This window comes from Phasianus colchicus, chromosome 11, assembly GCF_987193195.1.
Source record: "Phasianus colchicus chromosome 11, bPhaCol1.hap1.1, whole genome shotgun sequence".
Lineage (NCBI taxonomy): Eukaryota > Metazoa > Chordata > Aves > Galliformes > Phasianidae > Phasianus > Phasianus colchicus.
Window position 1 is genome coordinate 4,637,593 of NC_143446.1, and position 27,687 is coordinate 4,665,279.

A 27,687-nucleotide genomic window follows, 5' to 3' on the forward strand; every position below is an offset into this window, starting at 1 on the left:
ACCCTCTCCAACAGCTCCACATCTTTCTTGTATTGGGGGCCCCAGACCTGGATGCAGTACTCCACAACCCCTCAGTCCACGGTCTTCCAACCAATTCCTTATCTACTGAATAGTCTGACCATCAAATCTGTATCTCTCCAATTTAGAGATAAGGATGTGGTAGGGGACCATGCCAAAGGCCTTGCACAAGTCCATGTGGATGATATTGGTCACCTTCCCTTTGTCCACCAGTGTTGTTGCTCCATCACAGAAGGCCACCTGATTGGTCAGGCATAACCTTCCCTTGATAAAGCCATGCTGGCTGTCTTAGGTCACTAGCTCATCCCTCATGTACATTAACATGTCTTCTAGGTGCATCTATTCCATGATCTTACCAGGCACAGAGGTGAGGCTCACCAGCCTGTAGTTCCCAGGTCCTCCTTCCTCCCTCCCTTGTAAATTGGAGTGGTAAACTGGAGCGCTGTATACTTTTCTCCAGTCCCTGGGGACTTCATCCAACAGCCACCATTTTTCAAATACAATGGAGGGTGGCTCAGCAACCACATCAGCCAACTCCTTTAGGGCCCTGGGTTGCATGTCATCTGGCCCCGTAGGCTTGTATACATTCAGTTTTATGAGGCGGTCTCAGACTTGCTCTGCCCTTACAGTGTGGGGGGATTTACTCCCCCAGTTCCTTCCTAGAGGCTCAGGGATGTGAGTTTCAGGTACTTGAGTTCAGTTGGAGGAAGACTTGCAGCTTTGAACTCGGTGCCTATTTGTTCTTATGGATCCAGGGAGAGTCTAGCATGCTTCTTCAGGTGCTCCGGTGCTTTTCTTTTGGGGTGGATAAGGATGAGTTCTGCATTTGTTATTTTCAAATCAAAAGCCAACAGTGAACATGTAATGTTACATCTTCATCCTATAAAGAGTTATGCGTATATATATATATGTATATATTCTCATTATCAGGACTGCAATTAGCAACAGACCGCTACGTTGGTTAGCTGTGGGAATGATGGTGCTGCAAAATACTGCTGCTCTTTCCCACCACAGCACCACATAGAGGGATGGGCTGAGGGAGGGAATTTTGGAAATGATTATATGTATGGAGCTTCTGATTAACTTGCCTCACCTGTTTCCCACCATATAAAGTAGTGATGTTAACTTCATATTATTATTCTGATCTCTGAAAATATCCTTGCAATTATGTTTACTTGTGCTGAATGGACTTGCCTTTCTTCCACCACTGAACATTTGCTATGGAGCTTCATGCATTTGCTATTCCTCCTCACGTTTCATCTTTTACTGTTCTTTAAATACGCAGGATCCTTGCCTGACAAAAGACTCCTGTCACTCCAACCTGAGGAGTGTAGGTGTGCACTGCGCCTCTTCTGATTGCAGCTGCAGAACACGTTCGTCTATTGAACTTCGTCTAATTTTCCCACTTTCTTTCCTTGGTTCCTACAAAACCCCACAGCAGAGTGGATACAAAGGAATGCTGGCAGCCCAGTATGTGTCCCTCTGCGGTCTCACAGGTGTGGTTGCATGTTACATGTCAGTGAGAGGAATCGCCTTTGAGGTCTGGTGAGCTTCTTCTGATGTCTGCACCCTCCATGCTACATGGGGCAAGGCTGAGGGTTCAGCAGGAATGGCTGTGACCCATTCCTACCCTCATGAGGCAGCTCTGCCTGTGCCCAGGTTGCTCCTGCCTTGCTCTGAATGAGTGCTTAGAGACCTACTGCCGGCTGCTGCCTGGGGATGGGAAGTGCAATTAGACAGCCTTGCTCTGTTCTTGGGGGAACTGATGTTAACCTTCCATAGCTTGGACTGCCTTAATGTCTACGTATCTGCTGCTAACATTCCTGCACTGCAGTATTCATAGCACTGTCACGTATCAGTTCCGCTTCAGTCGCGCCAAGCATGAAGGCTAATTGAAGTTCCAAAGCAAGTAAATGCCAAGAGAAAAAAAAAAAAAGCCGTTTACAACAGATTTCTCTACTCGTGTTGTTTATTTCATACAGGCATGAAGTTGGATTTAAAAAGTTGCTTAAAAATACTGTTGCAGCCAGCCACTCAAACAGCGCTTTGGTAGTATTTACAGTCACATAGCTGACTAAATGAACTCTTCTGGACATCTGGCCCCTGCTGCCTCATAGGGATCCTTAAGTCACTTGAATTCTTCATGCAGCTCTGTCATGTTAAGACCTGTGCAAACTGGACATAACTTACTTTGCAGCCATAATGCAGATACTCTTGAGGACAGGGCTGTAATAGCAGGCCCACCAAGTGAGAAGTGAGTAACAATTGGCACACCTGCTAAACTGCTGAAGTTCTGATTCTTACAGCTAATAGGTTTGAAGTTTCTTTCTTTGTGTACGTGGGTTTTTTTTTTTTCCTTTTTTGTCATCCTGTTGTAAGCTTCAGTCATGCAGGTGCTTATATTTGTGCATAGCAGACAAGGAAAAAGGCCAAGGTGTGCCCTTCTACAGGTGCGTAAGACATAAAGTGAGGGCCAAAAATGGAAACTCAGCACAGCAGGTTTAGTAACTTTGAACAGTAGTGGAAATCATTAATAAGTCTTAAAAATCCTTGCGTGAGGGGACAGCTAGATCCCAGGCTCCCTGCTTTTGCTTTGGGTTTGACATTCTACACTTTTTTCCCCCCTATGAATAAACATTTTTTTTTTCCCCTTCTGAATTTTACAGCCGTTATTTCCATATGGATTTAAATTCCATTCCTTCCAGCTTCAAATTTTACAGTGCCTGAATCAAAGTGGCCCTACTGCAAACTTACAGTCAGTTTGGTAATATAACAAGTTAATATTACATAAACATATATTTTTTGCAAGCAAATTTGTTTTGAGTGAAACCATATGCACATGTTAATGGGAAATATTTGCCACACTTCTGCTTTTTTTGCCCTTTTTGTATTTATTTCAATACTTATTAATAGCATCCTTCTGAAACTTCTCAGAAGAACGTACAGCAGATTTTAATACAGTAACTGGAGCACAGTTTAGAATATCTTGGATGTGATTCCAAATAGAGTTGAATGAGGCTAAAATACTATGCATGCTCTGGTTGTACAGAGCCGTAATTATACTTTAGGACTTTGCTGATGTGGTACAGAACACCAGAACAAACCCCCCCCCCCCCTGTGGATCAATGATCATTCTCTGTTTTCTTTGTGGATCTGTCTATGGCACCATTCCTGCAGATCATCTTCTGTAAAGCTTGATATCTACAAATATTTCTATTTACCCATTGGAGAGGTTTCAGAGTGATTTGGACCACCTCCTACCTTTTTAAATAAAGTAAAACAATTGCTTTACGAGGTTGTACTCTGGGGAATGGCGGTGTTAATATTGTGACAGATTCTGACAGGTTTGAAGGAATCTCCATTAGCTCTCATCGTGTCGTTGCATTTTATTTATCCTTTCTGTTGAAGATGTGTTCAGTGAGCAGTGCTGCCTGGTGGCACACCTTTGCCACGGAGGCTCAATGTGAGTGTTGGGCTGTCAGTGGCTGCCCACTGGCAGAAATATTGCTTCTTGGGAGACACTTCAAACAGCCCACAGCAGCGGTGACTGCTGTGTAAGGATGCCTTTAGCACAGCGTTGCTTGGTTTTTGTCTGTTTTGGGAGGAGGGGGTAATTCTTTGCATGCTTGAGTCTCTTTGCACTTCTTCATGGTTAACCCTCCTCATTTGAGCATTTTTGTTCGCCCTTGGCTTTGCCTTGTGGCTGCCTGCTCCCCTGTGCACACGTGAGCCCTGGGGCACGGCGTGGCTGCCTGGGGAGCTCTGCCCAGGATCTGCTGCAGAGGGAGAGCCTCACTTGTGCCTGCTCTGCTTTCCATCTGCTGACCATACTTCTCCTGAAAGCAAAGCCTTTCTTTATTTCTCCAAGTGCCTTAGATTTCTTACAGCTCTTTCTGAGAAAGACATTTTCAAAATCCTACGGGTATTTATTGGAAATTAATAGTTTCAAATGCACAGATCCAAATAAAACTCCCTCGTTTGTGTTCTTTTACCCTAGCGGAAAGTGAAGCGTGACTTGTCTTTGCAGAAAAGGGAAACTCACTTTCCTCCCTAGTATAAGGTGTTTATATATTTGTTTATTTCATGCTTTTAAGGACTTGTACTCATTTTCCTCTCAGGGTCAGGGTTACCAGCCTGAATTACTCAGATAACTCCTATAATCTCATACCAATGAAAACAAGCCCCTGTCAACCCTGCTCCACTGCCCCAGTCTCGCCTGGCAGTTGCTGTTTGTGTACATCAGCTTGTTCTAGATTAAGCTTGCTGATTCTGTGTTACATGCAAACCTACATATATTCACGTAGAAATTTATTAAAGCCCAAACTGCAGCTGGAAGCTTTGAAATATCTTTAGTTTTCATCTTGTGGATTTTATGTTCTTGATAGCTAAACAGATTTATTTATTCATTTTCCAAATCGTCCTCTTCCATTTGTTTTTCATCCTGCTTTTACATACAACACATTCCTTTCCTTTTTGCTTTTCAAACGTGTTTCTACCCAGATGCAGACATACATGCATTCTTAAATGTCAGGTTTTGTGTTGCTGGATTTTTACAACAAGGTCACTGCGTGGCAAGTTCTAATATTCATAAGGAAGGATAGGTGGCACTCTTGTTATTTTTGGTTGGTCTCCTGAAATAAATCAGTATCTGTACTCTCAGTAAGATTGCTTTTAATAGATTAGGTGCATTGGAGAGAGTTTTTGAACATTGGAAGAGGTTTACGTGTTTTTTTTTTTTATATGAACACATACCTAAATTATCTGAGCCTGGGATTGGTTCACAGTACTCTACTGGAAGGTAAAATGTTTTGTTTCTGAAGACCTTAAGAGTAGGTGCTCAGCTGTATAGTAGTGGCTAATATTATATATATTGCTATATTTATATGCAATTTCAGTAGTCCAAGAACAAAATAAAATGCTTTAGGGTTAACTGCTGTTATAAATACCCTTATACTTTGTACTTTCTTTTTCATTTTGTATTAAAGCACAGATTTAAGTTGGAATGGCAATCACAGTGCTAGTGAAAGAAAAGAAATGACATGTTAGTAAGCACTAGCAGTCAGTACAGCCTTTATTTCTTAATCCATGGTAGTAAATACTTGTTGCTCTAATTCTATAGACTGGTTGTAGAATGGCATAGGTTCACGAGCTTGAGTTTTCTCTTATAATCTAGAAATCCTGAAATATGAAAAAACGCGCTGTAGAGACATGGAATGCTACATGTTTTTTATAACAGAGAAGAACTTATTTCAATTCCACTGCACATTTTGTCTGTCTCCTACTGAGTGTGCAGCTAGGACACAGTTACAAGGAGGTTTTTTAACCTTGATTCTTGATGACTGCAAATCAAATCAGAGTCCATTTCATTATTACTGCTAACTGACAGCTTCATGTGTGATTTGGTGATATCCAATACTGGATATCTCTCGATCCATTTGTCAATCCATTGATTCTGTTATTGCTTTTCCCAGGAGAGAGCCCCCGTGGCTGAAAGAAGAGGAGTAGAGTTGGGATAAGCAGAGTTTAGAAAAGTTTACATTCTGCTTCTGTCCAAGAGTATGAATCTCCTCAACACGAGTATCTAAGTACCTCAGCAATGGGATCATGGCTCATCCTATGCCATAGAGTGTTCAGGGTGTTTCTCAATTGAAAACTTCTATGTAGAGCCATTCCTAAGCGCTGAATGTTTTGCAAGGCTACTTTGGTCTTTTGCTTCATACAGGAAATTAAATAGGTAATGTGGAAGGAAATGTGAACGTTAGAGCAGCAGTTTGTTATTTGGGAGACCGTTGGCTTGACTTTTCCTTGAGCAGCTAGCAATAGGTGTTGCCATGTAATCACAGGATAATGTGCAGTGCGGTTGGATACATTCTGAAATGCTTGAATTCTGATTCAGAAGCCTAAATTGTGGTTGCGACTGTGCTTTTGCTAGTGTAGGGCATGAACTCAGTTCCAACAAAATCCCTTCTTGAAAGTTTCCAGCCCATCTTAGATTTTATGTAGCTCCATTTAAAAACGATTTGTTAACGTACATAACTCTGGGGAAACAGTGCTTGATCTTTTTTTTTTTAGTTCTTCATGTGATTGGATTCCAGAATTAAAAGTGGGTTGAACAAGTTTGGTGGGTTATTTCTTACTGATGAGTGAAGAAACATTTTATAACTTGGCAGTTTATTTTACCGTTTATATTTTTGGTGCCCTCCCATGTAATACAGGCTCATGTATTACTCATCCATCCTTTTTTCCCCTCCACTGTTTTTTTTGTTACAATATCCCAAATTGTCTGAATTGAAGAGTTCCAGATAAAATTCTATTTTGGTGCAGGAAGTTTTTCTGTTGACTGAAATAATATTTACTTGTATTTTCTAATGTCAAATCAATGTTCAAGTTATTACATGTCATTAGGGCAAATAATTCTGTTTTGTAAAATAACACAAGTCCCACATGGTGGTAGTTATGGAAGTTAACACTTTTTCCCCAACTGTGGGAGTGCTAGCATCTTTGAGAGATTCCAATTTTGGTTCTTATTTATGCTTGACATTCAATGTACTTGACATTCTGATTATTTTACACCTACGTAATTTCTTATAGCTCAAGGGATAATGACAATATTTTAAACAGTTGTGAAGTGTAGCTGTATATTATTAAGCAGATGCCACACTACAAATGGAAGGGAAAAAAAGACGCCTAAAATAGTTCTGGAATCATTTTCTTGTGTATCTTCGGGTCAGCTGGGGGAGTTCATCATCTTGTTTAGCTGTGCAACTTGGTTATCTCTTTAGTTGCAAGGCAGATTAAGCACTACCAAAATAATTTCATTTTATTTGCTTATGTGTGTATAAATGTTTGTAGAAAATATATAATGCTGGGTTGTGTGCTCACCTTGTGCCCTTTGTGGTCTGGTGCATTACAGAACTAATCTCTGAGCAGCTTCTCAGACCTTACATTTTCCTAAAGTTTGGGTTAAAATGACAAAGTAAAACGTTTTGTATGTAAAATTAAGATGATTAAACTGAGCCTCATCTGTGTGCGACACATACTCTTGTGATGGTAGTTCTTAAAAGTAGCTATTGTATCTCTTGGTTTATAGGTAATTAGGGTATAATGTGAGGAATTAAAATATGATAGGAAGAACAATTCTGCTGATTAGAGGTATATTTCATGTCATATTTTTTCCTTGCAAAATAACTTTATTATCTATCTTTGAGTTATATTTTTGTGTAACTGTAGAGATCTGTGCAGTCACAAAAGATTTTAGGTCCTTTCAGAAAGGTAAAATCAGTCTTGGGGACAGTACAAGCAGGAGGAAAATGGTCAAAAGATGAAGCTCCTTACAGAAGTACAGCTGTTGGTCACAATTCCCTCTTTCATCTAAGGGGAATTCTGTGTTGAATTTAACTAACGAAATTGTAAGTAAATTGGTTACACAAAGTGTGAAGAAGCAATGTTAAAACACTTTGCCTTATGGAGCTGTGCAAGGAGGCTTTAAGCACTGAGCCAAGTCCTCGCAAAACATTTGTTCCCCAGCCAGGGGTCCTTGGAGCAGCGCTCAGAGTGCATTACCGGAATGGTTTGGTTGTTTTTTAGTTCTTTATTTTGCAATCTTGCCACCTGGTGGTATACTCTGGCAGTAAGGGCTTGGCTAGAAACCTGTCCCTAATAGTTGTATACTTTGGTAGGAAAAGACTTTTACATCTGGGTTGTAATTAAGTTCTTGGATTTTAGCTTGCCCATTCAGTGTGTTCTTTCATTTCAGCTCTTTCCGTCTTTGTTGCTGTAATGGCAAAGTGGTTTCTGAAAATTTGCTGAGAAAAAGGACAAAGCACTTACTGGAAAAATTCACTGTGCACAAAACCAAAGGAGTTATTTGGAGTTTAAAAAATTACTAAAATATGCACACAGATATTTATCTCAAGAGTGCAGTGAGATTCCAAAGTGGTTGAAGTTTGGGATTTCTCCCCTCATTACTGTCTCCATGTTAAGTGACAGGTGCCATATAAGGTCTCTGAATGTCTTTTTGTTACATATATCTGTTTTCCATCCCACTCTCATTTTTACAGACGCAAGGCAAGAGAAAATCTAGAAACCCTGTGTGGTTCTGGAACATCTCATCCTGGCACACTGCGAACCTTAATCTTCAAATTAAAATTAGATATAGTTTTAAAAATAATAGTGTCCATGTCCTGGAATTCACAGATAAAACTATATTAAACAAAACTCACCTAGAACACATAAGAGCTGTTGTTATTCCTGAAATAAGTCATGCAAATTGAAGCAGTATGAAAGTTGAATATATTTAGATGGTTTATACTTTCACGTAGGCTTAAGGTGAAGACTTTGAAATGAATGATCTTTAAACACAGGAGCAGAGCCCTGAGGAAGCTCACTCTGTGCTGCTAATCCAAGGTGAAGCAGGTGTGGTGTTCCTGGTGTTGTGTGGGGAGATCTTTGTGGATAATAAAAGATGTTCCGCGAAGAGTTCAAAGGGCATTAACAACCCAGTGTTTGCAAATGGAATGTTTTTAAACCTGTCTTTATGGTGTGCTGTTGTAATGTTTGCATACAGAACACCCGCGTCCAGCAGGACCTTTTCCTTGCAGAATGCTGCCTGTGATCTTAATATGCCTTCTTGAGTGTCTGTTTGCATGTCAGAACGTCGTTCATTCAAAATGATTTCAACATACAGACTTAAAGGTCCCTAAGCTTTGCACTTCCAGCTTTTTATGTCCTGCACAGATAAGGAGTAGACTGTCTCTTCCTTCTGCTGCCCGCTGCCCACCTCTTCTGCTCTCACATCTCACACACATGCAGACAGCCCCTGTCAGATGTGCATGGGGTTCCCTCTGCTCTGGCAGCCCGCAGCCAGCCTGTCATCCTCTGCAGCTGCTCCCCTGTATCATCTCACACCACACACAAAAAAATCTCTTCTGCATTTTCTCTTCCTCCTCCTCTCATGTACAGGGCAGAGCAGCAGACACTGAAGCTGTTGTGATGAGTGCTGTCTGTTTTTCTTGCTGTTTGCCTTTTTCTTCTCATCTGCTTGTTGGCTTTCAGCTTCCCTTCCCACTTGCAGCCCTTTATCCTCACCCTCCTGGTTAACGTTCTGCATTCGCCCTGTGAATGCTGACTATTAATCTCAAAGGGTAGCTGTTCTGGAGCAGCTGTGCAGCTTGAAGTGCTGCAGGTTCAGATTTGACTTTTTCAGTATGCTATCTGTTTTTGAAAATGATGAAAATACAACCAGTTGAAAGTCTTCAAAGGATTGTGTGCACTGAAAGTACTGCTTATTTATGTGTATGAGACTATGGTAACAGCACTGATAGCTGGCTAAGATTGAGAGATGGTTGGGGCTGAGCTCGTTGTTCTGTGCTCTTCGTGTAGACTGTGGGTCACTGAACTTTTTTTATCATATTATTTTACTGGGTTATGTCTGTAAGTATTTATGAAACTGGATATTTGCTTTAGTTCAGTTTGTCCTGTGGGGTATCCTTTAGATCAGTCCACTTGTTTGTTCTAATAATTTGCTTAATTCTCTGAGGTTTGTCAAGTCTAGTTACCTCTTTTCTTTTTTTCTGTTTTGAAATCAAGGCTGATTGATCAACTCAAGAAGACCCAGCTGGTTTTGTGACTCGGAACCCAGTTTGTGACACGCTCTTGCATTTTAAGAAGACAACAGTACCGTACGTAGTTTTTCTTTCTCCAAAAACTCAAAAATAACTTGTAACATAATAGAAAGCCTAGAGGATTGAAAAAGAAAATTCCTGAAGAGTTTAACTCATTGAAAGGTTGTGACTTTGAGTTTAATGTCACCAGCCAAGAAAGTAGAAGTGCTCTGTTTGCTTTACAGTAATACCAATCAGAGATTCCTTCCATGTAACAATGCTACTTTAGGATTTCAGATCATCTAAGGAGAGCTTCCCTTTTTTTGCAAGATCAATCCACTTTCTCTTTACACTGAGTTGTGTAAAGTGTGGGATTAGGGACTGTGACAAATGTATTGCAGCACTTGACTGCATTGAAGATGGATTATGTAATGGCTGCTGCTGAAATGAAACACAAGGCTGGGAATGTAAAGCAAGTGCAGAGATTGCAGTGCCACTTAATGACACCTACACAAAGGTAGCTTCAGTAGAGCTTGTCTTTCCTCCCTGTTTCTCTCCCAGCACCCCAAGACTTTGTATTAAGTAATGGTTCCTTTCTTAATTTAGTATTTTTCCACACTGAAAATGTCATTCTTTATAAGAATGCATCGTCTTAACTGCAAAAGAAAATCACACATGTAAAGTGTTGGCCTCACAATCAATAATTCAAACATCAGAAGACATAAATGAAAGTCAGGTAGTGTGGGTTGGATGAGCTTCATAAACGTGTTAAAATGAAGTTGCCCAGCTTGCTCTGTGAATGGATAAAAGTTCCATAATTTTCAAAGTGAAAGGAGAAGGCAGGTATTTGTTCTGGACTTTCTGTTGAACCATTGAATAAATGGTTGAAACGTATTGCAAGTAGTACTGTAAGCATACAATCTGCAGTACTGTTCAGTACTTCTAGGTTTTGTAACCAAGGAGGGAAAATAAGGGAAAATACTCAAATTTTTATAGAAAAGGGGAAATAGCATTCGCTATCTACTTAATGAACTCTTGGCTTAGGAAATAGTAGAACGATTAAAGAAAAAATAATGAGCATTTACACCTAAATAAGAGTTTTATACAAAACATATGAGATGACTTTGTGTTGATGATTACAAGATGTCTGAACAAATTTGCTTTATGACTACAGTAAATATATTTCCAGTGTGGCAGTGAGATTGATAAGCATGTTGCTAGGAGAAAAAAAAGAGGATCACATTTGCTCTTTTTCTAATACATAAATGTAGGAAACTTAGAATACCCCATCTCACTATCCTGCTGTAGTTCTGAGCATCTTTTTCTGTCTTTAGAACACTTCCTCCACTAAGGGATGTGCGGATTTAAAGCTTGATATAGGAAAACACAAAGAAATGAATAACATCAGCATGGAAAAAAAGGGCTTTTCAAGTTTTCTATAAGTGATGGTGGAAGTTTTCCATAGCATAGAGCTTAAGATCTGTATAAGTGCTGCAAAGTGCTGCATAAGAGCTAGCTTCAATAGATTATTTGTTTGCTTTTATACTGTAGATTAAAAAAGCTGGAAGTAAATTCTGTGACAAAACATTGCAGTGTTATGCAAACTAACACTTGAACAACTTTATTCAAAATCATAATGTTTATATGGATATAAATTATTTAGGGTTCATTCGTCTCAAATTTCCAGTTGAATTGCTGCTAGGATGGTAGTGTGTATATGTAGTTCTCACACACATGTAGATGTTCATTGATGGGCTCTTTAACTGACAATCAGAGTGAAAATACAGCCATAATGCAATGGCAGTTGTAACATTATTTAGTCAGTGTGGTGTTTTAAGCGTTGCATTTTACTGACATCACTTCTTTTGGATTCCAGTCGTTTGTCACTATTGCTTCAGTGACGGATTTTAGTGGGTGCTGTAAGCTGTGCAGGCCAAATATTGTGCTGGTCTTTCAAAATCCTGGAGATTGAAGCAATACTGTTTTCGAAAACTCATAAAACAAATAATCTGCAATCCTTGAATGTCAGATAGTTAAATATCTGTAACAGACTAAAAAGGTAAGACAGATTTACTAGCTGGGGAACTTTCTTAGCTGTTCAGATATTTAAATTAGGTCTTACCCATGAGGATTTTCTTTATTTCTTTAGGAAAAAAAAAAAAAGCCCTTCAATGTTGTTTTTCCTTACAATATTTTATATACAACATAATGTGTGTGTGCATATTACAAACAATTTATATATTACTATATACAATGGTTTTCAATTATGTCGTGGAAGGCAAGCAGCCATGCACAGTCACACAACTTCTGTGTGTGCTTCGGTAGTTAAGAAAAATAGAAGATCAAAAATATTCCTAACAAATGCTTTGTCTTAAGCCTCTCAAATAACACTGTTGGAGGGACAATGGGTTTATAATCTAACAATACTTGGATTTCACTATTGTTAACTTTCCTCATAGCTGGAACTGAGGTTGCATTTCCATAAAGGTTTGTTGCCACTGATGAATGTGTGCATGGCACCTGTTATGGTGTGCTAAGTGTCAAGAGAAGCTTCCAGTAACTTTGACTGGGTGGCAATGCTAATTTGTGTGGGAGATTTTATCTGGTGAGACCACAAGTTCCTAAGGATTATTTCTTTTTCATTAAAGTCACAAAGGTGATTGCAGCTGTTGTCCTCTCTGAAAACATATTCCCAATATGAAATCATATATGGTTTTATTGTTCGTTAAGGGAGACGCTTTAGGCTGCTGTGTTGTTTCTATACTTATTAGAAATTAACTGCCAGTTATAATTGAGAATGAAGAAGCTGGAGAAATGGCTTCATCTTCAGCACCAGCTGCAGCCATGCCTGCATTTCTCTGTATGGGTACTGGGGAAGTGAATGATACTCTTGGCTGTTCAAGAAATGACCATGATCTTTTGCTTTTCTAACTTATTCTGTCTACACTGGAGGAAAATAACTCTAACATCAAAACATGTTATTCCTAGTCTTATTTTATTGTATTCAGCATGGCTGTGATGGACACAAATTGTACGTCAGCTCACCCCTAGTGATCATATATGTGCCAACAAAATTAATTTCTTAGGTTTGATGTCAGATAGTCCTGTCCATCTGTTTCTGTGTTACATTTCCTGGGAGCACATCCTGTGTTTTCAAGGGGAAGAGGAATATATTCTATTTTCTTTCATTTTTTAGATGCCAGTGTGGTGTCATTGATTCACAATGTGCAAAAGTAGAGCGTTTCTCTGTCTGCAAACACCTCCACAGTTATCTTACTTTGTTGTACAGCTAGGTTAAAAATGCCAGTATGGGTGCATGTATTTCAACTCTCTCCCAAACTCTGGAAACCTGATCTCCTTTAAATATGTTTCTCCGATTATTTGAAGTCAATTCCATTTTATAATCATACCATCAACGCTTCATTTCAAATCTGTTATTTTGAGAGGTTTGTAGTGGTAACTGCAACACAACTATATTCAGTGAGAGGATATCAGAAGAGAGTTTCTAGTTCTGTCACAGGGCTTCTGCTCAGTAAGTCTTGCAGTGGTTGGGGTCACGTACCCACACATCTTCCTTCTCTGGGTAAACACAGCATCTTCTGGAGAGGAGCTGCAGATGGCCGGGTTCTGTGCTGACCTGGAAGCAATGATTGCTAATACTGAGAAATTGCTTGCAGTCAGTTAACAGACAACCATCGATATACAAAATGTGCAATTCACATCTGCTGTTTGTTGCTTTAGATTTTTTTTTTTTTTTCTTGGCAGACTTCTTCATCCTACAGATTTTGTAAGTGTATTACTAGATTTCCACTGACTTCTGTCTCTTTCTAGAGCTCTCAGAGCCCAGGTTAATGCTTTTTACTCGTTTCCTTTCTATACAAAGCATTCAAACGTATTTCCTTAATGTGACACCACAGAGCGCTGAGTACAATTCAAATGCTAATACGTAGAAACGAAATGTCACAAAGGAGATGTGTTAACGTTTGTCTTTATTCACTGTTTCAAATGCTATGTGCCAAATCTTGCTTGACACATATAACATGCTACACTTACTCCTTAAAGGCTGGGTAAATGCCTTTCTGAAGGTAAAAATCCTTTTTGCATTTTTTAATTCTTTTGATCTTACAGAAGAGCGAATGTTTCCTTTCACGACCCTGCCTGAGCCTACTTTGCTGATTCGTCCGCTTTCTCACTGATTCCTGTGTTAAATTTCCCTTTTTCAGGGAGAAACTGCCAAGTGAATGCATCCCGCAGAGGCAGGAATCCAGCCCCCTCCCACCTCCAGCCTGTTCTATTAAAGCACAGGGGTGTCTGCTCAGTGATTTTGGTGCTCTTTGTCAGCCTGCCCTGTAAGTTTAGCCCCTGGTTGAGGTCAGGTTTAGCTCATTTTAAACAAAACCACAGTTCACTTATTTCTTGTTATTAATAGAATGTATGTTTGCTGGTGTATCTTGTTAACCTGCTTCAAATTTTAAGCGTGTGTTTTGCCTGCTATTATCCTGATAGAGTTCCATTCACTTCATCCAGTTGTGCAAAGTGGAAAAAATCTCAGTTTGCTTTCAGTCTGATCTAATCATCTTCTATTGAAATCCTATCAATTTTTCCCTTGGAGAGTTCATCAAAGCCAGTAATATTACTATCATCCTTGAATCGCTTTTTGGACCTTGCCAATTTTTTGCAGGCTTGCGTCATCCACTGCACTCCCCACATCTCTTTGCCCAAGGTGGCAGAAAGCAGAAGGACTGGGTGGGCAGCAGGGCCACGCTTTCCTGTGTCAGGCTCCTGATGTCTGTGCACCTTGCTGCCTTTGCAGCACCCTGAGATACAGGCTTTATACCTCAGTGGTTCTCAATTGCGTTCTTGGCACTGCTGTTCTGGTGGGCCGAGTGACTTATTCTTAGGCCTGGTTTGAGATTTCTCAGTAATCTTCCTCTGCAGATGTCAGTGCTTCAGTGCTGAGTGAAGTGATGCTTTGCTTTTTATGTATGCAAGCTACACACGGTCTGCAGCCAGCTACTTAAGCTTAAAAATATTTAAGAGCATGTTTCCATGCAAGGTCTTACAGAAATGCGAGCTTATTACTTATTGCTTTCCCTTGATTCTTGTGAAAGATTTTTGGAGAGTGTTTTGAGGAGGTTTTTTTTGGTCCTGTCACTACTTCTCCTTTGTGCTCGTATTAATTTTCTTTCTTTGCTTGAGCCCTGTAACACTTGTTATCAGAAGCTGCAATTTCCTGCCACCTGTGGTGGAATGTATTTCTTCATTATGAGCTTTTTTGCTGCTTACTCAAGTTTTAGTTTTGATTAGCTGCTATGGAATTTCTACATATCATTTGCGTGTCCTGCAAAGCTTAATCATCTGATAGCTGTGCAAATTGCTGCCTCTAGCTGATTTTACCTCGGCCCGAATTGCTCTGTGCAAGATCCTGGTACCAGCACTGAGCTGCTATGAAGTTAAGTGCAAGAGAATGTGTTGGAAAACTTTTTCATGTATTTTTTAATTCCCTGGAAATGAAAGAGCACTGGAAATGCTGAGGCGCAGTTCAAAGTGATTTATCTGAATGGAGGTGGAATTTAGAAGAGATTACAGCTTTTTATTCAGAATGTGATCAACATTTCCTTAATGTCATTTTCTGCACCATTTTATTTAGAACCTTAGAGATTTTTTAAGAAGAATGTAAGCAGAGGTTTACCTCTACCTGTTAAATTTTCATAGAAATGGACTCGATGATCTCTGGAGGTCCCTTCCAACCCCTACAATTCTGTGATTCTGTGACTACTGTGACCAGATCAGAAGAGAACCACGAATTGCACCAACTGTTGGCTTGTAAATGCAAATATTTATTTTACTGTTGTCCTTCAAATGACTTTTTCCAACTCCAATTTAAAAACAGAACTGTGTTTGTTTCACAGGGACAGCTTTCCAGCACCTCATCTGTATCAACTAGTTTCTTCTCTCCATCACTATCATCTGGAACAGGGATTAAGACCATATTAGTGTGATAAGAAGAAGCATATGTGTATATGGGAGGCACTTGTAAATTGTACTGGATTTCCAGCATGAAAAAAAAAAACAACTTAGCAACAGCAGATGTATAGCTTGAAAACTGTAGGAGGAGAGAGAAGAAATGGGTTTGATTCTCTGTGCTGAATTCTGCTGCAGCCGCTGGCATGAGCAGTGTACTGGAGATGAGCTGGTAGCATTGGTAAAACTGCTGCTGTCTGGCATGCAGTAATTCAACTGCTATTTGTCAGTGAGGTTATTGGCAAGTAATGCTATTTAAAAAAAGAAAACAACACAAAGAGAACAAAGAATAATTTCCTATTTGTTCTTTATTTTCTTCCTTACTCCTTCTAATCAGACCTTAGCCCCTGAGGTATAAATTATAACTTGATGGGTGATGAGTCCATATAGGCATTATAAACTGCTGCTGCTAGGTATTTCTGGAAGAGTCATTAGCAGTATTCAAAAGGCTGTAAGAATGATCCTGATGGAAGGGCCTCTTCTTCTCCCTGTAATTCTTGTTACTTTCAGCCTCACTCCCATGAGCTGGGGCTACTCCCTTGCTTTTAATATTTATATTTTATTATTATTTTTTTTGTCAAACCTCATTCTGAGGAATTCTTCCTTTTCCCACCATCCCACAGGTCCCCAGAGACATGGCACACAGCCTTGCTGGAGTAGCATGATTCACTACTGTAAAGGTTCCTGTCATCCTTGCTTGAGAAACTGCACTGAAATGGAAATGAAATCAGTGCCCAATGGGCATGGACATAACTTTCAACAACTAAACTCTTTCTTCTGTTTCCTCCCTTACTTCTTTTAGCGTGTGCACATTTCTACTTGTCAGTGTGCTTTATGGATGAAATAAAAATAAAGCTTTGCAAGGTGGTGTGATTGTGGGTGGTGCTGGATCTTCATTTTTCACATAAGCTTTTCTCTAAATCCTATGAAGCAGCATTTCTGAAAATAAGCAAGTAATTATATCCAGTTCCTGTCAAGGGTTAATACAGATCCTTTCCTTATGCAAGGACTTTGAGTAGCAAGGGAACTTCTTGTTCCTGTAACCAGTTCACAATAATAGACTTTCTGGGGCATTTGAATCAGTGTTTATGATAGTCCTGAATGGCTCATCAGTCATCATCAGAGAAGCACTGAAATTTGAAGAGAGATTTAATAAAGTTTGGTTGGTGGATTGTGTGGGTTGGTGGGGTTGTCTTTAAGCAAACAGGCAACAACTTGTGGTTGCTGAAAAGTGTGCTAAAAGAGCAGTTAAGGACATCACTGCAGAAGAAGGCATGCGTATGTCCAGGCTAATGGTCATGGAAGAGTGTTGCAGTGACAGGTCATTTTATGCAATTGTGGGGAAAAAAGAAATAGGAAGGAAAGAAGAAAAAAAAAAAGATGCTGCAAGCACAATTGTTTTACTGAGCACTTTAGTATGGAATTAAGGGATAGTAAATTGAGATTTACAGCAGCTAAAGTGGAAGAGGTTGCAATAGTTAAGACTTAAGATTATTAAGGATAAGAGAATTTTCTATCATGGCTTCTTGGAATTTGAATTAATTTTGAGGAAATACACACTAATAAAATGAAAAGTTAAGGAAAAGGAGAAAGGAGAGGAAAAAAAAAAAAGCCCTGCAAGCCCAAAGAATCATTTTATTGCAATTTGTAAGTGAAAGAATGGCAGAAATAGAACATTCTCTGAAATGATGAGAAACATTTAGAATATTGAGCATGTAAAGTGAACTTTATGCTTCTTCCTTGCTTTTTCCCCCACACATGCATACATGTGAATACACATGGGCGTTTACGTGCCTGTTCATTTGTGCATTTGTGTAGTTCATCAGCAGCTGAGATCTAGTAAGATTGAAAACTTGCTTAAGAAAAGCTCTAGTTGTCTTCCATCTGGAGTCTCATTTTAATCCTGTGATTTGCTGCGTAAGTCTTGACCCTTATGGTAGCACTTGCTTTTTTCTTCCTAAACTTCGTGTGCTACAAGGCTTTCATTCATTCTATTTTCAAATTTGGATAAAATAAGTAATGTTCATACTATACATTAAAAAAAAGGATAACTTAAATATCTATTTTTAAGTTGTTTTGTGTTTACATAATGCTGTCTCTTGTTATAAGGCATCTCCAAACTTTTTGCACTGGCAGTTTGATCCTTTTTACAAGAAGTTGGAAACTGCTATGGATGATTCATTTTGAACTGCTATTTTGGTGGTGCACACATCGTCTTAGATACAGCTTTACATAAAACGGATGGGAAAATGCTAGTTTATATACCTCCTCCACCTATCTATTTAAATGAAAATCCATAAAACTTGATCAGGGGTCTGTCATTTGGATTTATTTAGGAAGAGCAGACTTTGAATACAGTAGGGAAAAATTGAGGAGAGAGCTCAGGAGTGTGAGTGGTGATCAGCTAACCGTGAAATGGAGGAAATGCTGTGCATTGTGCCAGAACTCACCCTTGGCTTTAAGCCTCAGATGTTTGTCATGTCTGAAGATAAAACATTCTGAACCTACTAAAACAAAAATAAAGATAATGCAACGAGGCAAGAGATAAGATCTGCTTATGTTCTCACACTTTTTGGGGGAATAAGTGGAAAAAAAGTAAGGGAAAAGACAGATTCTTCATTTGTGTTCATGGAGGAGGGCTTTATGGGGCTGAGAAGTCAATCAGAAAAGCTGGACTTACTAGAAAATGGGCCTTTTTAAGGAAATGTACATCTTGCACTGGTTAGCAGTCCTTTTTGTTATTGCAGGCACTATCTGCAAATTGAAGCTGTGTGTAAAACTTCAATGTCACAATGAAATTAAAATACAGTGATGGTAATAGATATTACTAAAATACATGAACACTAAGATGTGTTTTTCCGTTGATATGCATTAAAAATAAACTGGCATGTTAAAAAAAAAAAGTTTATTTCAGCTTTGAATGAAAAATGGATTTAATGAAACTTCTGTTTCTTTGGATTTTGTTCCTCATTGGTTAGCAAGAAATAATCCAAATTTCTCTATGCAGAAAGAAGTGGTGTTCAAAAAATATTATTTCAGTAAGCAGTTAATTGGCTTTTTCATTCAGACTATGAGTGTTTTATATTAAGGATTTAGTTTAATCTCTCTTGAACTCTCTTTTTCTGTTTACTTACAGTCTGTGGATAGGATTCAATCCAGGCAAAAGTCCTGGTGAAATACATGAAGTAAATGCATTTGCACAGTTTGACCAGTCAGTTATGAATATTCACTTTCTTGTGAACAGATGGTAGCTCCAATTCTGTGCAGAAATATTGTCGTAAGTACTTCCTTTAGTACTTTTTGTATTCCAGTTCTTTTCACAGTTGTTCTTCCATTCAAGACATATTTGTTGTAGTAAATATGTATTCTGACAAAATATTTAAAGGTGAACAAAGAGGGAGGGAGCTCAGAGAAGTGAATAACTCTTTTTTCTTTGTGCTGTGATAGTGACTGATATACTCAGTGTGTTCCTGTGTTTTGAATACTGATACATACATGCAGTCTAAATGGGTGAAAGAAGGTTTGGATTTAGAAAAATACAAGTTTCCACGTTGTTCCTGCGCTGTTTCTTCTGCAGAATCGTATTTTGCAACATTTGATTTCTTGGTTTAAAATGCAATTTACAAAAATGCCCAGGAGACTTTGTTAAAAAAAATTAAATCATCTGTTTACCAGTGGAAGCAGTATGTAAAATAAGCTGTAAAGACACCTTGAAGTCACTGCATTGCAGGTGGAATTGGAGATACCACGGTGAGTGGTGGTGGAGAGTAGCTGGATCTGCAAAGGCTGCTCTTTCCATTCAAGGTGGGCAGGTTTTTTCAGTATTCAAGTATTCCATGCATGGCATGGGGTTGGACTAGTGACATTTAAGGGTCCCTTCTAACTCAAACAATTCTATGATTCAGTGATTAAATACCATACCTCTTAATTCCCCATCACGCTGAGGATAGCTAACCAAAGCTACTTAATCTGAGGAAAAAAGATTTGTGCCAGGACTTCTCAGTCTTTTTCTCCATGTAGTAAGTATGCAAATATTCTGCTGTTTTTCAACCCTTGATTTATAAATAAACTTGTTAGGTTCTGCTATAAAGTAGGCTGTAGTTTGGTGCAGGATTTATGTTGCTCTGTGAATTTTGAAAGCTAAGACAATGTTATTGACCACAACACCACTTGAAGACCTTGAGTAACTCAGAAATCTAGGATTTAACAGCTCTTTCCAATAGTTCCTTGAAATTCCATTTTTGTAATTTTTGCCTATCTAAAATAGCTTTTTAATTCATATTCAAAAATAAAAGAAAGTTACCTTAGAAGAATTTCTTAATGTTTTATGCAGAGTGCTTTATGGAGAGAACTCCTGTTGCGAAATGATCTGCATCTTTTACTGCAGCTGATCTGAAAGAGCAAGAGGTCAAACATCTTCTAAGTGTTGTTGAAATCTGTATGTTAGCACAGAGCATTTTAGAAAGACTGTTTGGGACTCTGTAGAAGTTGCATTTTTCTTTTGATTTCAGTCTTGTACCTGGAAAGGATTAGAGGACATTCATTTGAGTCGATGGTCAAATAGGAAATATTTTTAGAATGTAGGATGCAGATCAGGAAATATACGCACTCAGATGAATATATGGTATAAGAAAGCTTTTATAAAAAGCTCCATTATTTTATGTGGATGATATGGGAAAAAAATTAGCAAATTTCCTTTTCTCTGCTGCACCAAGCTATATTTACTACTGGTTTTTTAGTGCAAGGTTATTGGTGACCTTGTTTCCTGCTGATATCTTAAAAGCAAAGTTTCTTCTAAAGAAAGGCATAATTTCCTAGAAAGTAATAGTTAGCCATTGATTTACTTACTCATTCTTTGTCACCTATTATTTTTCCAGAAGAGCTCTCTGTTGATTATGGCCTTGAAAAATGACAGATAAATGTTAGTATTTCAGGAATTGGGGCTGGCTGTTACTCAGTCTTGTATTTTGTGACACGTGCATATATACATGGTATTCTTTAGTTCAGTTTAAAGCAGTTGTCTTTGAACAGTCCCAACTCAGATGCAGGAGAAACTTTGAAAGCTCCTTCCTACTCTTGCTTAGAGTAGTTCTTGTGTTCCTCCTGCACAAGGGAGGAAACGGAGAGATCTGAGAAAACTTTGCCTCTACTCAGCAGAGGCAGAGCAAAGCAGGTTTCACAGAAAGGTGATGTTGCCTGGCTGCAAGGTACACCCAGAATTAGCCACAGAATGAGCTAGTCACAAGAGCAGACCCACAATCAGACCCAGATATCAGCCTCCTGCTTTGCCTTGCCCCAGACGAAGAGCTTTGCATGGCTGTGGGATGCAGTTGTGGGCAGGGAGCATCAAAACCAGGGCAGCCTGCTCCTTCCAAAGCAGCCACTTCAGCTCCCCAGAATGTAATAACCATGCTCCTGTTTAACTGCTAAGGTTTGTAAACACTGGTGGGCATTTCTTTGGCTTTTGGGAAAGTGTTTCCCTATCACTGGTATTAATGTAGCAATTTCAAATTTGGATTGTTTGGAACAGGATTCAGGCAACCTTTTTAGCAGCCTTGTTGGGAAACATGGCATTGTTTGCAACTGACCTGTTTTTTGTTTTTCTGCTTTCTTTTTTCAGCCAATCTAAACAGTGCTTATAAATGCATGGTGCAAAATACATGGCGTTGAGAAGAAATCTTAATAATGACTGGGGGCGTATGGCTTCATTAATAGTACTAAATAAAAGATATTGAGATACTATTTGCCAAATAACTGCCCAGAAAACAGATCTGTAACTTCTGAGAAACACAGAAAATTTACTTTTTGTCACCTGTGCAAACCATAGAGTTTCCTGGGCTGAAGTGATTTATGTTTGATGTTTCATGGTAAATGTGCACTCCACGTAGATGTTCTCCATTGGGACATTACAGTTCAATATAATAGCTTGAATTTGGAGAGACACTGTGGTAAGTTAAGAATCACTGTCAATAGAATAATTACCTCCTTGTGGAAAGTAATTATTTACCTTGTCATGTCTGTAAGGATTGATGGGCTTGGTGGGCAAGAGCATGTCCATCAGGCTGCTGCTGCATCTCAGCACCAGCTGATGTAAAAGCCTTTCTGGTTTCAAGTCCGATCCAGTCATGCTCTCATTCTTGCCTTGCACTCAGCTTTGAGCTGCTGTGAATTCTTTTTTGGGGGGCACATGAGCTCTACAAATAATCTGATGGGTGTGGGCTGCAAGGAAGTCCCAACTCTGGGGTGGAAGGAGCCTCTGAGCCACACAGATCTGACTGAGATTGGATGGAAAGTGTTGGGATATTGGGGGCCTGAAGGTCTGTTCCTCAATCACCTATCCAAAGTAAAAAAAAAAAAACAACCCCAAAAAACCCCCAAAAAAAACAGGATCAGAAGTTTCAGGTTTGTTTTTTTTTTTTTTTTTAAACTACTTGGAGTGGATTTGCTTCATTCTTTCCAGGGATGTTAGATTGTATGTAATTTTAACATTTGGTTTGATACCTTATAGATGTTCTGTGCTTAATGCCCTTTTAACTACGTTTGAACTAAAGGGAAAATCTTATAACGTCCTAGAATTAAAATTAAGATCCTTGAAAAAATACATGGAGACAAAATTAGAAAGTGAATCCTCTTTCTCCCTGCTGCTTCTTCCTTGCGTTTAACCCTATGGTGAGCTTTCTAGGGATTAAAAAAAAAAAGAGCAGAAACATTTTTTAATGGGATATAGGGAGGCTTGAAATAAATATTTAATAGATGCTATTCTCTGAAATGTCACTCACTGAGGTCAGAGCAGGCCCCGGTGGTTAAGCATGGGAAGCAGAGAGCCTGATGAAGGTACAAAGGGAGACGTGTGCTGCTCCCTGACAGCAGGCACTTGTTAGATCTGCTTGGCTGTACTCCACTCTGCAGCAAGTTTGCCAAGTAAAAAAGCAACTTAACATCAGAACTGAAATACTTAATGGTTTGTAAAATACTTTATGTTGTAAAACAGCATCGTGAGGAACCTGTGGAACCTGTATCCAAGGAGAAAAATAAAATTGAAACAAAAATCCACACGGATTTTGCATCGTGAGACTGTTCGTGGATAAATGAGCTATGCAGCTTTCTCAAAGACGTGAACCTGGATGACAAGGTTTATTTGTTACTGACGTATGAGAAATCTGAGTGCCCAGAAACTTGATGAACACCAGCAACTTTACAGCTCTGTGCGTGGTAGTTGCGCAGAGGTTAACTTTGTGATTCTTATGTGGCCACATCTAATACGATAATTACTTTTGGCACCTTTGTGCCAAGGCCTAATTCATCTTGCAAAGATAAGGTAATCATTTACTACTTAACCTCATTCTTCATGTGCCAAATAACTCAGTAGTACAATAAAAATTTAGACATCCAAGTTGAGAGTAAAGAATGGAGGCCAGTATCCTGGGAAAAAAACAATATTTGAACAGTAAAATAAGCAGGATCACAGGAAATTTCTACCTCAAACAAATCATGCTTTAGCAAAGAGCCTTGCGTTAGTATTTTTACTTGGCAAACCTTAAGCTGAGTTTTGCTGTGGTGAAACATACAGTTCTCCAGCAAACATTTGTAGATTTCAAAAGAGGACATGGTTCAGTTAGTGTTGCTGCACCATGAATGGCATTTATGGTAGGCTGTACAAAGTCACATGCTCCTAGTTAATTTTTAGTTTTGTACTATAGCTTAGGCACACTTCGTGCAAATCTGTTTTGGTCCAGACTTTAAAAAAAAAAAACACACACACAAAAAAAAACCTGGGATGTTTTTTAGTGTATTGAGAGTAGGGATGGCCAAAGTTAGTGAGTTTAGTGCATGTGTAAAAAGGTGAAAGAGAATTGTCGTTTGAAGTGGAGACCTAAAGTGTAGTCATAGCTATGTTGATGTCTTCTCCATATTTCATATATGTGTGAGTTATGTTTATAGCTGCACAACTGTTTGTGTGTAAATAAAGCTACTGCAGCTTGCTTTCCCTGTTAGGATGGCTTTATTGTAATTATGTCGAAGACTTGTGGGGAGCTGGGGGAAGTGTTCATATTCTTGTGATTCATTTGAAATTTGTTTCTTTTGTGTTTTTTATGTTCTTTCATTCTATTTCTAACTTAATAGCTGAAATTTTCAGTCTTGGAGAATTGAAGATAGGTGAAATAGACCTTCTTTTCTGTTTTCTGGACATCAGATTGGGATGATGCCATTTCTCACTGTGGGTATGTGAACAGCTGTAGAGTCACTTCAGAGTTAATTATATTGTGGCTCTCATGTGGTGTGATAGAATAAAAATCATGAATTAATCGCTTCATTGGACCTTCATTCCTATTACAGTAAAGTTTCACTATACTGTAAATGCTTGGTATTATGTCAGCTCCCTAAAAGTAGTCATTATCACCTACACACTTGGTATCAAGTGCTGCTTTCTAGAGAGATTAGTACCTTTTCCTCCTCCTCCTCCTCCCCCACACTTGCTCAGCTGAGTTGAAGAAAATCCAAATTGCCACAACCGTACAGATGGAAGATGGAAAATAATGCCCCTGATGTGTGGTTGCTGTTTCAAGGAGAGTAACGAGATACAGGATTTTCTTCTCCTTCACTAGCACTTTCATGCTGACCTAATTTCACCTGACGTCAGTCGGTTTAGCATCGTGGGTCAGAGCTGAACGGGGCCATAAGTCTTTCAAGCCCTCACTGTGCACTACCAAGTGGCTAATTAAGGAAATAGGAGTTGCAGTCTCACTGCTCTGTGAAAAAACAGATATTCTTTCTCTGCCATAGGTAGGGGAAGTAAATGTGCAAAGTATCAATATCCAAATAAAAGGGGACCTTGAACCAGAATACTTTTTTTTTTTTTTTTTTTTTTTTCTGTTCCTGTTCCTGTGGGAAGAGTTGGTTAATTAGATTGTTTATCAGTTATTTGATGATCACCTAGCAATAACTACTCATAGCTCTGTTATATGAGTACAGGTTTGTTGTCTCTTGCCAGGCAGGACTGCCTGGAAGAAACAACACTGCAGAGCTTAAGTGAAGCTTAAAGGGAAACAGAATTTTTTTGTGGTGGATATCATGTTCTCTTGTGCAGTGCCTGTGCAGTCAAAGGGAGAATATAGTAAAAGAAAGAAAAAAGTTAATAAAAACATCCCAAGCAACCTGCACTTTTAGCTAGCAATGTTTGCATTTTTGTGGAAGAGAGATGATCAACTTTCTCTAATCTAAATTTTCCTTATGAGGATGAAATAGATCAAGCTGCTAGGAAATATGTAATATTGCCCCTAGGGGGGAGGGTACTCCCCCATGTCCTGTCTGCCAGTTTTGGGGGTTTCCAACCACAGTAGGCTGAGTTCACAGTCTAGATGTTTCTCCTGAAATCTGCACTGAAACAATTATCAAAGCTTTTACGTTTTCTTCTCCTTCCTGTTTAGCATTCCTTTGGAACAAAGGACAGAGATAAAAATTCTTTGCCTGTATCTTGTCTGTCTTTAAGCAGAGTCTTCAAGCAGAGCTCGAAGCTGAGGATTTTGTATCAGGACACCTGTCTTAACCAATAAAAGGCCATGTACCTTAGACTGTAAGTTCTAAGCTCTGTAGAGAAATGCGATGAAAGCAGCAGTCCTGGTACTGGCATTACGGTGTATTCTGTGTAGTTTCAGTTTGAAACGTTTAATAGGTCTGTTACTCATCTCTTCTGGGGGAGTTTTATGTTTATGGAGCAGAGGATTCTAAACTGTGGTACTAACATCACTAGTGGTACACTTCAAAGGGGTGTGCAGAAATGGCAGCTCCCAGTTCTGTCTGCACAGATTAAATGCCTTCCTGCAGGCTGTTCCTCTCCGTGGCGGGTTGGCCTGATTTGCTGTTGTTGCAAGGAAGCTGCTCTCTCTGCAGCCTTGTCACAGCTCCATGATAGCAGCTCACATGGGGCCCTGATGCTGCCTGTGCTGGCTGTGGGCAGGTGGGTGGGTGGACCTGCATGGCAGGGCAGTGGGCAGAGGTGAGGACATTGCACTGCCATTCTGGAATTGTAGAGAATATCACTTTGTGGTGGTGCAGTGCATGAACTTTTCTCTTCAGAAAGCAGGGATGCTACTCTTCGCTATGGTTTTCATGTTTAAATAGTGGCCATATAGGTAAAATAAGTTCTTCAGATCACGCGTGCTCATAGCTGAAGAAAGAAACAACTGAAAAACAAACAAAATAAAAAACAACCCTCAACAAAAGCCCTAGAGCTTCTTCTTGGAGCTTCTTGGAGTTTCACAAGCATTCAGAAGCACAGTACATGTGGAGGGTTATGAGGAGGTGCTCTTGATGTGATTCTGTGTTCTCAGAACACGAGAACTGCGTGCATTCTGGAGAGATTTTCTGTTTGAAGAGATGCTGCTGGAAATCTGAGTATTGAGTTGTTATTCTTTTTTATATCTGAACAGATTGGGAGGTGGAATTAAATTAATAAGGTTCATTTTGATTCAAGGAGCAAGGAATATGGAAAGGCAAGAAAAGCAGTTGTTTTGAGTTGTTTCACAAGATCATGCAGGGCTAGCTGGGTCAGCAACTGAAAAACTTATGTCTTGAAAATTGGCCAGAATGTATGTTAATAATAATGGGATGAAGCCTCTTGAACAGTTTTGAGACTTCTCACATCTATGAAAATAAGAGAATGAAGTTCAGTGTTGTTAAGAAGTCAGTGAGAAAGTCCTATAGTCTTTCTCACCTCAATGTAGTTATGTTTGGGAAAGCACAAAACAAGATTTAACACCCCTGAATTTTTGCTGCAGTGGATTGAGTGTAATACAGATTTTTTAGTGGTTTGGCTACTTAATATTAATTTTATGTTTACGCTGTAGATTTCATCTGTCTATAAAATACTTTAATTATTGAAAGATTGAGTATTTAGCAGCCTTCCGTTTGTCCTCACTGTACATTTGGGAGATAATCTATCATATGCAGAAGGAGGGAACAGACACAGTGAAATGAAATCACTTGGTCAAGGTTACAGGGAAAATCTATGTTGGATGCTGAAATTTGAATCTCAGTTCTCCTAGTCCTGAGCTAATGCTGTTAAACATGGTCATCTTCCTGTCTAAAAATCTCTTCTTTCACCATAGGCACTGTAAGGAACTGTTGGAAATATTGCACGTTCCTTTCTTCGGTAAATTATTAGTCTGGGATTCTAAACTGCCTGGCTTTGGCTGTGTTTACTGCAGTCATAAGCTGTCTGTGACACCCAGATTGGGAAGCTTTCTTCATGGAGCTGTTAACTGCTTCTAGCACCCCAAACTTTGAATGGCATGAGTCCCTATTTAGGTTCAGTTGAGAATTTAAAGCTGACGTGCAAGTGTGAGCTGTGGATCGCAGGAGCACCTCAGCTGGTGTAGGGAGGAGAAGCAGCCCCTTGAGGTAATATTTACCAAAAAATTCTTTTCAGTAGCATCAATGTGAGGAGTAGAACAGAGGTCAGATGTAGAAGTATTGTCCAGGTTGGAAAGCTTGATGGTCAGCAGTTTGGAACCAGAGGTGTGAGCACCAGGGTTGTTGGGTGGATGAAGGGCTTTTCTAGAGGACATATGAGTTGCTTTTAGGTAGAAGTGTCAAACCTAGATTTAAATATCTGGCTTGATTAATGTAAATGAGACAGGCTGAAGTTTAGCACAAATTAATTGCTCAGTACTTCACTTAAGGATTTTTTGGGATGATATAACTGAACATAAGCTGTGCTAACTTTCATTCTTTTACAGCTAAATATACATCTCTGTAGTCTTGTTGAGCTTGAGATGATTGTGTGGTGATGGAGAGAGAGGCAACGTTTTATGTAAGGAGAGTGTAGGAGATCTGAGAGAGATCTCCACAGGAATCAAATTAGAGTTTATAAATGTGGAAATGGTTATTCACAGATGAAGGGTGTAGTGAGTGAGGTGGGGAGCGAAGGATCTGAATCTGAGAAGTGTTGGATACCAGATCATTCGCTCTGTATCCACAAAAGATTGGCTATTGGTTTGAGGTTGATGCTTTATCTTTTTACCACTTTAAAGTCTCAAGCTGT

At 39.2% G+C, this 27,687-nt stretch overlaps 1 protein-coding gene across 11 annotated transcripts in view; it reads left to right on the top strand.

Annotated features, from left to right (window-relative positions):
• The window catches only part of ATP2B2 (ATPase plasma membrane Ca2+ transporting 2), a 393,147-nt gene that overhangs the window by 132,624 nt on the left and 232,836 nt on the right, over positions 1–27,687 (top strand). For all 11 annotated transcript variants that reach the window (XR_016470063.1, XM_090148058.1, XM_090148043.1 and 8 more), the window contains exon 3: positions 9,607–9,698. The gene's annotated coding sequence lies outside the window, so the exon portion shown is untranslated. The remainder of the gene's footprint in view (positions 1–9,606; positions 9,699–27,687) is intronic.